Source organism: Hordeum vulgare, chromosome 6H, assembly GCF_904849725.1.
Source record: "Hordeum vulgare subsp. vulgare chromosome 6H, MorexV3_pseudomolecules_assembly, whole genome shotgun sequence".
NCBI lineage: Eukaryota > Viridiplantae > Streptophyta > Magnoliopsida > Poales > Poaceae > Hordeum > Hordeum vulgare.
Window position 1 is genome coordinate 369275469 of NC_058523.1, and position 10841 is coordinate 369286309.

Here is a 10841-nt window from a genome sequence, read left to right on the forward strand (position 1 = left end):
ACCTTCTTCCCACTCCTATTCCATGAAGCTCTTCGTCGTTCGTGAGTAATCTATTCGTAGGCTCGCTGGGCGGTGATGAGTAGGATGAGATCTATCATGTAATCGAGTTAGTTTTGATGGGGATTGATCCCTAGTACCCACTATGTTCTGAGATTGATGTTGCTACTACTTTTCCATGCTTAATGCTTGTCACTAGGGCCCGAGTGCCATGATTTCAGATCTGAAATTATTATGTTGTCACCAATATATGTGTGTTTTAGATCCGATCTTGCAATTTGTAGTTACCTACTATGTGTTATGATCCGGCAACCCTGGAGTGACAATAACCGGAACCACTCCCGGTGATGACCATAGTTTGAGGAGTTCATGTGTTCACCAAGTGCTAATGCGTTGGTCCGGTTCTTTATTAAAAGCAGAACCTTAATATCCCGTAGTTTCCTTTTGGACCCCGCTGCAACGGTAGGGATGGACAATAGGTGTCATGCAAGTTCTTTTCCCTAAGCACGTATGACGACACACGAAATGCATGCCTACATCACATTGACGAACGGGAGCTAGCCACATATCTCTCCGTGTTATAGCTGTTGCATGATGAATATCATCCAATCAAATCACCGACCCATTGCCTACGAGTTTGTCCTACTGCTGTTACTTGTCTTGCTCTGCTGCTGCTGCTACTAGTGTTGCTACTGGTTTTGCTCTACTGCTGCTGCTACTGTTGCTATTACTGTCGCTTGCTACTGTTGCTACTTGCTACTGCTGTCACTATTGTTGTTCCTTGCCGCTGCTATTGCTCGTTACACTGTCGTTACTCGCTACTTTGCTGTTACTACTGTACTTGCAGATACTAATCTTTGTGGTATGGTTGAATCTGACAAATTCAGCTGCTAATACTCGAGAGTATTCTCTCACCTCCTGTCTGGTAAACCAACAAATTGGGTCGAATACTCTACCCTGGGAAACTGCTGTGAACCCACGCGCTGGTGGGCCATCAACAACATTCTTCTAGTTTCGTTGCCGGGGGGTGCTAGGAGCATTCTTGTGGTGCCGTTGCAGGGGAAGGTTTGTTGTCATCAGCATTCTTCTAGCCATCGCCAGAGATTGCAATCAACATTTTTCTGGCGCCGTTGCCGGGAGGTATTGCTATATTCTCCGAGTTACTTGGGATTTATATTTGCTGATCACTATGAAGAATCTGAAGGATCCGAAGACCAAAGTCTTGCCCTCAACTACGAGGGGAGGTAAGGAATTCCCATCTAGCTCTGCACTTGATTCACCTTCAGTTATGAGTAAGTTTGCGTCATCACCTCCTGCTAGAAATCTTGATATGTTGCCTATGCTTGATGATGCTTGTGATACTACTGCTAGAGATGCTATGCTTGATACTATGCCTGATGATACTATGCTTGATACTATGCCTGATACTCCTAGAGATGCTATGCTTGATACTACTTTGCCTGATGATGCTAGAGATGCTATTTTGCCTGATGATGCTATGCTCGATACTGCTAGAGATACTCCTTTGCCTGATGTTCCACTAGGAGTGTTCCTTGATGCTCATATTGCTAGAGTTACTGCCAATGCTCGTGATGCTTCTGAAACTGCCGATACTATTGAGATAGAACCTTCTTTTGCTACTACTAGATCTAGCTCTCCTAGATATGAATTGCCTGATATACCTGAGGGTTACGTTATGGAGGGAGAGATAGCTGAGGATTTTCTTGCGTGTAAGGATGCCTATGACGCTAAGAAATTACTTCTCAAGTGGAAGGAAAAATCTCGGGAAGCTAGGATGAAAAATGACCCGAAGCTTGCCACTTCGCCTATCTTTGTCACCGATAAGGATTATGAATTCTCTGTCGACCCTGAGATAATCTCTCTAGTCGAATCTGATCCTTTTCGCGGTTATGAGTCTGAGACGGTCATAGCCCATCTTGCCAAACTATCCGAAATGGCCAACCTTTTCACTAATGAGGAGAAGATCCACCACTACTATATCCTTCAGCTGTTTCCTTTCTCTCTAAAGGATGACGCTAAAGCCTGGTTCACCTCTCTTGCTCCTGGATGTGTGCATAGTCCCCAGGAGATGGTCTATTACTTCTGTGAGAAATATTTCCCTGCCCATAAGAAGCAAGCTGCCTTGCAGGATATATACAACTTTGCTCAACTCCAAGAAGAGAGTCTTCCACAAGCTTGGGGGAGGCTCGTCCAGCTAGAGAATGCTTTGCCTGATCACCCTCTTAAGAAGAACGAGATACTTGATATCCTCTATAACGGACTTACCGATGCCTCTAGAGACCACCTAGATAGTTGTGCCAGTTGTGTTTTTAGGGAACATTCTGTAGAACAAGCTGAGACCCTACTGAATAACCTCTTGATCAACGATAATGCTTGGACTATTCCCGAACCACCTCCTAAGCCAACTCCTAAGAAAAGAGGTATTCTATTCCTCAGTCCCGAAGATATGCAAGAAGCCAAGAAATCTATGCAAGAGAAAGGCATTAAAGCTGAAGATGTCAAAAATCTACCACCTATCGAAGAGATCCATGGTCTCGATAACCCGATACAGGTAGTGGAAGTGAATTCTCTGCGTAGGTTTGATGAGAGTGATATTCCTTTTGATAAACCTGCTAGCCTATGCTTTGATGAGTTTGACAACTTTGTTGCCAAACAATAGAGTTTCAATGATTATGTTAGTAGACAATTGGAACAAAGTACTCGTATGCTTAGCCATTTAAGTGCTTGTGTAGACAGAAATGTCAATGATCTAAAGCTTCTGAGTAAACATGCCTCTATGATTACTACTCAGGTAGAACAAGTACTTAAAGCTCAGAATGACCTGCTCAATGAATTAAATGAAAACTCTTTGAGAGTCATTACTGGAGGAGGCAAAATGACTCAGGAACCTTTGTATCCTGAAGGTCATCCTAAGAGAATTGATCAAGATTCTCAAGGAATCAATGCTGATACACCCAGTCATCCTAAGGAGAAGAAGAAGGATGATAGAAACCTGCACGCAGTTCACCAAATACTGTCACACCTGAAGAACCTAATGATATTTCTGCGTCTGATGCGGAAACACAATCACGTGATGAACATGAACCTGGTGACAATGTGGACATCGATGTTCATAATAATGCTCAACCTAGCAATGATGAGGATGTGGAGATTGAACCTACGGTTAATCCTGATAATCCACAACCTAAGAGATACGACAAGAATGACTTCACTGCTAGGAAGCATGGTAAATAAAGGGAGCCATGGGTTCAGAGACCTATGCCCTTTCCTCCTAAGCCATCCAAGAAAAAGGATGATGAGGATTTTGAGCGCTTCGTTGAGATGATAAGACCCGTCTTTCTACAGATGCAGTTAACTGATATGCTCAAGATGTCTCCGTATGCCAAGTACATGAAAGATATCGTGACTAATAAATGGAAGATACTAAATCTTGAGATCTCCACCATGCTTGCCAACTACAGTTTTAAAGGTGGAACTCCTAAGAAACTTGGTGACCCCGGAGTGCCCACTATACCTTGCTCAATTAAAGGAAACTACGTAAGAACTTCCTTATATGACCTTGGAGCTGGTGTTAGTGTTATGCCGCTCTCTCTTTATCGTAGACTTGAATTGGATAAGTTGACACGCACTGAAATTTCTGTGCAAATGTCCAACAAATCAACTGCTTTCCCTATAGGCATTTGCGAGGATGTGCCTGTTGTGGTTGCTAACACCACTATCTTAACAGACTTTGTTATCTTGGATATTCCCGAGGACGATGCCATGGATGTCATCCTCGGAAGACCCTTTTTAAACACGGCAAGGGATGTTATAGATTGCAACAAAGGCAATGTCACTTTCCATGTCAACGGTAATGAGCACACAGTGCACTTTCCGAAGAAACGATATCCAGTACATTGCATCAATGCTATCGAAAAGACTTCATCGATTCTCACTGGGAGCTTTGAATGCCCTATTCCTCGTGTCAAGATGAAGTATGATTTGCTTGTTGGGGAGATACATATCCCCATTAAGGTGACTTAGTGGCTATTCGAAAATTCTCTGTTCTCTCTTGCGATTCGAGAAGGTTTTGTCATAAGGACTTGATCAATCCCATTGACGGATTTCTTTCGATGACCATGAAACGAATGAATCAAGGAGTCACATACCTCTGTTTTAAGCTTTCCTTTTCTTTTGCTTAGAAGAAAATGACAGAATTACTTTAGTTTTTCCTGTTTTCTGTTTTAGCGTCCTGGAGAAAAATACCTCGAAAATAAAAGTTCTCCGATGGTCCTGAAAATTTAGTATGATTTTTTCTGGAATTTTTGAAAATTTCTGGGCCTGAGAGCTGGCCTGGGGCCCAGACCAGTGGGCCACAAGCCCTGCCACCGCCACCTACCCCCCTAGTGGCGGGGTGCAATCTTGTGGGGCCCACAGGCACCCCCTCCACTCATTCCAGCTCCCAGCCTCTTCTTCCACCTCGATAAAAAATTGTTTCGCAGCTCAAACCCATGTTCTTGCTCATTTGACTGTGATTTTCGATCTCCTTCCTCAAAGCACCAGTCTCCGAACCATTTTTGGGAAGTTACTCCTTTGTAAGTGACTCCTCCATTGGTCCAATTAGTTTTTGCTCTAGTGCTTTATCTTTCGCGAATTCTTGCTACCTTGGTGACCCTGTTCTTGAGCTAGAAATGTTGATTTTAGCCGGTCCCAAGTAGTTTTAGCGCGTGATACGGTCTCTAGGCACTAGTAGGAGTAGTTGCTACAAGGTGTGGTGGGTCTTTATTCACTTTTCTCTTGAACTTCAAAAATTTCAGCAAAAGGAAATTATGTTCAGGAGGAAGTTTCATGGTGGTTCCTCAAGTAAGAAGGGTCCTCGTCTCTCTTTTCGGGAGCCCGAGCCTTTTCAACTAAGGGACGCACCGGTACAACCATGTGAATGGCCTTCCGATGAGTTCATGATCGAAGCAGGCTTCAAGGATGAGTTTAATACACTTGTCCGCAATGCCGGGTTAGAAGAATTCCTCTCAGATAAATGTGAACAGTATGCTATGCTCACTGCCTCTTTCGTGCGTAGATTTAAATTCTCAGTTGGCCGTGACTCATCCATACTGTTTGATCTGTACGATAAATCCTATCCCATGGATCTAGAGGATTTCAATAGGATTTGCAAGATACCTGATGGGGGTAGTGTTAATGATCCTCCTAAGTCCTCGGTTAGAGACTTTGTCTCCAGTATAACCGTTGGAGAAACCAAATATATCACGCAAGCCACCATAGGAAGCATCCATTTCCCTGCCTTGCACTACCTTGCCCTCTTCAAAGGTAGGTGCATTAACGGCAAGGGTGCACATTGTCACATATGCGCTTCGGACCTTAGTATCCTTAAGAGCGCAGTAACAGGTGACAGGAGCTTGAATATGGGAGCAATAATAGCAAGGAGTCTGAATAAAAATGCGAGTGAAGGGGATTTCTTTGGTGGAGTTTATGCTACACGCTTAGCAAATTTTCTTGGAGTATCCATCCGTCCAGAAGACCCTCCTCTCCGTATAGCCTACCTTGATCGTGTCGCTCTAACATGCTACTAGTTCCTTGAGAGAGATCATGGATCCCTCCTATACCGCTTCATATTTAACCGGCAACGTGTTTTCCATATTACCCTTCCCGCTCCTGCTTTCTTTGACTTTCAGGTAAAACGAAGATACTACATAACCATAGGAGAGGCAGAGGAGTATGAGAGGGAGGCGACGGCTGCTCGACTTCGTGAGGTAGCTATTCAGGCAGTGGCTGCAGCACTCCCGTATAACACCCATTATGACTGGGTTTCGCCAGGATCATCCATGGGAGCAGACCAAGCTAGGCCAAAAGCCTAAGCTTGGGGGAGTACGTGTTCTCACCGACTTCACATTCATGCTTATGCTTTCACTCTGTTAGCCGATGTTTACACTTTGCCACTGTATTATCCATGCTAGTTTCTTTTCATTTTCTTGTTTTCTTGTTTTCTTGTTTTGTGTCCTTTTGAGAAAACCAAAAAAAAAAATTCTTTCTTCTTTTGCTTGTTGGGAGCTTTCCCGTGTAAATAGTTTTCTTTTTCTTTGTGTCAAGGAAGAAGATATTGGTTACAATGTTTAGTGGTTCTTACATGCTTACCCATTTAGCTTTCAAAGAGCCATATTATTTTGTCTTGTCCTTTATGTTTGCCTGCAGATTCAGCTTAGTTCAATGCGCTTATTATCGTTTTCATCGTTCGATCGTGCAAATGAAAGGCAACAATGATGATATATGATGAAGTGCCTGAGACTGAAAAGCTGGTATGAACTCTATCTATTTTGTTTTTGTAAATATGACTAGCTTGTCGACCCAGATTTAGCTTTGTTGTGAGAAAACCATGTTTGCAATGACAACTTAGAGATCATAGTTTCTGATGCCATGCTTATTTAGCTGAGAGCTTATACTGGTTTGTCTTGATTGCCAACATAGATTTTGAGATGACTATGATGTAGTATGATAGGGTGGTATTCTCCTTTGAATGTTTCAAGTGGCTTGACTTGGCGCATGTTCATGCATGTAGTTGAAACAAAATCAACATAGCCTCTATGATGTTCGTGTTCATGGTGATTTATATCCTGTTCATGCTTGCATTCAATTTTAGTCAAACTCATTGCATCTTGATGACTGTTGTCGCTCTCTAGTTGGTCGCTTCCCAGTCTTTTGCTAGCCTTCACTTGTACTAAGCGGAATACTTCTTGTGCATCCACTTCCATAAACCCAATTTTTTTCCATGAGAGTCCACCATACCTACCTATTTGCGGTATCTACCTGCCGTTCCAAGTAAATTTGCATGTGCCATTCTCTAAACCTTCAAGAAATAATTTGTTTTGCATGCCCGAACCGCTCATGTGGTGACAGAGGGCTATTGATATATTCCATGCTAGGAGTCTTATCCTCGACATGTGTTTATTCACAGTCATTCACGAGAAAGGGGCCGGTAATTGGAATGCCCAGTTCCACGCTAAAATCGAAAACATAACTGTAAACAAGACTCCCCCCGGATTGATGTTAGTGTGGACGGTACCCGAGGATTCGGCTAGCCGTGGAGTGTGATTGATTGGTGGTGGGGGAGTTAAATATTTACTTTTCTGTTTGGGAACCGCCTATAGCATGAGTAGCATGGGAGATATTGAAAACTCTTGGTCATTGCATTGAAAATGAAAGCATGCCACCCAAAATTATTATCTCTGTTTTCAAAGCTTGAGCTCTGGCACCTCTGCAAATCAATGCTTCCCTCTGCGAAGGGCATGTCTATTTATTTTCCTGTCGAGTCATCCTCCTCTTATATAAGAACCAATTAGAGAGCACCTCTGTCATTTTTATGCTTTGCTTTTGATTGATATTGAGTATCACTATGACTGGATCTTCGTTGCTATGAATTACAATGTTTAGTCAGCCCTTGATCTTTGAAAGTGCTCTGCATTTATGTTTTGCGGTCTCAGAAAGAGCTAGCGAGATACCACCTATTCATATTGCTTCATGCTTGTTTTGATTGAAGTGTTGGTATTTGAAACTCATTATTATTTGCTCATTAGATGATTATGCCATTGATATTAGTTGATGGTGAGACCTTTGTGTCATTTGCTTATGTGGTTAACTTGTGATCTTGCTGAAATTATGGTTATGAGTTAGACATAGTTGCAACAACAAGATCAAACAGAGTTTGTCAAAGTTTTTCTTTCTCTCTCAGTTTGTCAACTAAGCTGCTTGAGGACAAGCAAGGTTTTAAGCTTGGGGGAGTTGATACGTCTCCATCGTATCTACTTTTCCAAACTCTTTTGCCCTTGTTTTGGACTCTAATTTGCATGATTTGAATGGAACTAACCTAGACTCACGTTGTTTTCAGCAGAATTTCCTTGGTGTTATTTTTGTGCAGAAATCAAAGTTCTCCAAACGTCCTAAAAATTTACGGGGAGCAGTTTTGGAAAATAAGAAAAATATCTGCGCCAAGTTCCACCTCAGGGGGTGGGCCAGTGGGCCACAAGCCCTGGCTCCGTCACCACCCCCCTGGTGGCGGTGGGCAGGCTTGTGGGTCCCACACGTCTCTGCCGCCCCCAATCTCAGGTCTATAAGATCCCTTTCGTCCCAGAAAAAATAAAAAATAGAAGTTTTCGTCGCGTTTTTGATACGGAGGCGCCGCCACCACATGTTCTTCATCTGGAGGGCAAATCTGGAGTCCGTCTTGGGCTCCGGAGAGGGGAAATCGTCGCCATTGTCATCATCAACCTTCTTCCCTCTCCAATTCCATGAAGCTCTTCATTGTTCGTGAGTAATCTATTCGTAGGCTCGCTGGGCGGTGATGAGTAGGACGAGATCTATCATGTAATTGAGTTAGTTTTGATGGGGATTGATCCCTAGTATCCACAATGTTCTGAGATTGATGTTGCTACTACTTTGCCATGCTTAATGCTTGTCACTAGGGCCCGAGTGCCATGATTTCAGATCTGAAATTATTATGTTGTCACCAATATATGTGTGTTTTAGATCCGATCTTGCAAGTTGTAGTTACCTACTATGTGTTATGATCCGGCAACCCCGGAGTGACAATAACCGGAACCACTCCCGGTGATGACCATAGTTTGAGGAGTTCATGTGTTCACCAAGTGCTAATGTGTTGGTCCGGTTCTTTATTAAAAGGAGAACCTTAATATCCCGTAGTTTCCTTTTGGACCCCGCTGCCATGGGAGGGATGGACAATAGGTGTCATGCAAGTTCTTTTCCCGAAGCACGTATGACGACACACGGAATGCATGCCTACATCACATTGATGAACGGGAGCTAGCCACATATCTCTCCGTGTTATAGCTATTGCATGATGAATATCATCCAAACAAATAACCGACCCATTGCCTACGAGTTTGTCCTACTGCTGTTACTTGTCTTGCTTTGCTGCTGCTGCTACTGTTGCTACTGCTGTTACTTGTTTTGCTCTGCTGTTGCTGCTACTGTTGCTATTACTGTCGCTTGCTACTGTTGCTACTTGCTACTGCTGTCACTACTGGTTGTTCCTTGCCGCTGCTATTGCTCGTTCCACTGCCGTTACTCGCTACTTTGCTGTTACTACTGTGCTTGCAGATACTAATCTTTCAGGTGTGGTTGAATCTGACAAATTTAGCTGCTAATACTCGAGAGTATTCTCTCACCTCCTGTCTGGTAAACCAACAAATTGGGTCGAATACTCTACCCTCGAAAACTGCTGCGAACCCACGCGCGGGTGGGCCATCAACAACATTCTTCTAGTTTCGTTGTCGGGGAGTGCTAGGAGCATTCTTCTGGTGCCGTTGCAGGGGAAGGTTTGTTGTCATCAGCATTCGTCTAGCCATCGCCACAGATTGCAATCATGCTGCATCACCCTTTCCTCTTCAAGGGAAAAACCAACGCAAGTTCAAGAGGTAGCAGGGGCCATAGTTTTCCTTAATGACATCTCTCATGAAAATTTGCATAGAGTGGGTAAACAAATTAGTATTGGGCAATTGACAAAAAAGCGGATAGTTATACAATATTCGCGACAATAATCATGTGTATATAGTCATCACGTCCACGAACAAATAGACCTTCTCCTACCTGGACCTGTTACTATTACTCCACTCATCGATCGCTATCGAACATGCATCTAGAGTATTTATAAAAATAGAGTAATGCATGGAGAACAATGACATGATGTAGACAAAGTAAACTCTAGAAATATAAATAAACCCCATCGTTTTATCCTTAGTAGCAGCAACTCAAAGACGCATCTTGTCCCCTTCTGTCACGGGGATATAGAATTTCGTCATGTTGAACCTACTACAACGCACCTCTCTCATCGAAGAAATATCAATCTAATTAGCCAAACTATTTCAATAGATCAGAGAGAATTATGAAGCTATCATAATCGTGCACATAAGAACCATATTAGTATGCAGAGAAGACTCAAATATTTGTCATGAATAATCTTAACATAAACCCACATCATTGGATCCCAACAAATGCACCGCACAAAAGGAATTACATCATGTGGATCAAAGAGAAGACGTGATGATCATTGTATTGAAGAGACAAAGAGAGATTGCCATCGAGGTACTAGATATGGAGCCGCAGGTCTATGGTGAACTACTCACACATCATCATGAGGGAAGCAAGGTTGATTAGGAGGCCTTCCGTGATCGATCCCCCCTCCGGCAGGGTGACGGAATGGACCTCCAGATGGCCTCCCATCAGAACAAAGACTTGCGGCGATGTAAAAAGTGTTTTTGGGACAACTTGTGGGGTTTTTAGGTTATCTGAGAATTTATAAGCGAGAGAACAAAGTCGGGAGGGCCTCAAGGGCCCCACAATCCAACAAGGCGCTCCCGAGGCCGCACCGGGTTGGCTTGTGGGGCCGTCGTGTGGCGCCCATCCTTCCTCCGATGCTTGTTGGTCTTATTTTGGTCGAGAAAAAATCTCTAAAAAGTTTCAGGTCAATTCGACTTCGTTTGGTACTTTGGTATTGTAAACCTAAAAAGTAAAAAACATGCAGAAAACAACAACTAGCTCTAGGCATTGAATGAATAGGTTAGTGCTCAAAAATAATATAAATTGGTAAACAAATACCGCAAAAGTATTCTAGAATGGTAATATATCAGCATGGAACAATAAAAAATTATAGATATGTTGGAGACATATCAAGCATCCCCAAGCTTAATTCTTGCTCGCCCTCGAGTAGGTAAATGACAAAAATAGAATTTTTTATGTGACATGCTACTCATTATGTAACCTTATGCATGTATTCTCAGTGAGAAACAATGAATTAATAAACATTAACATAGCAATAC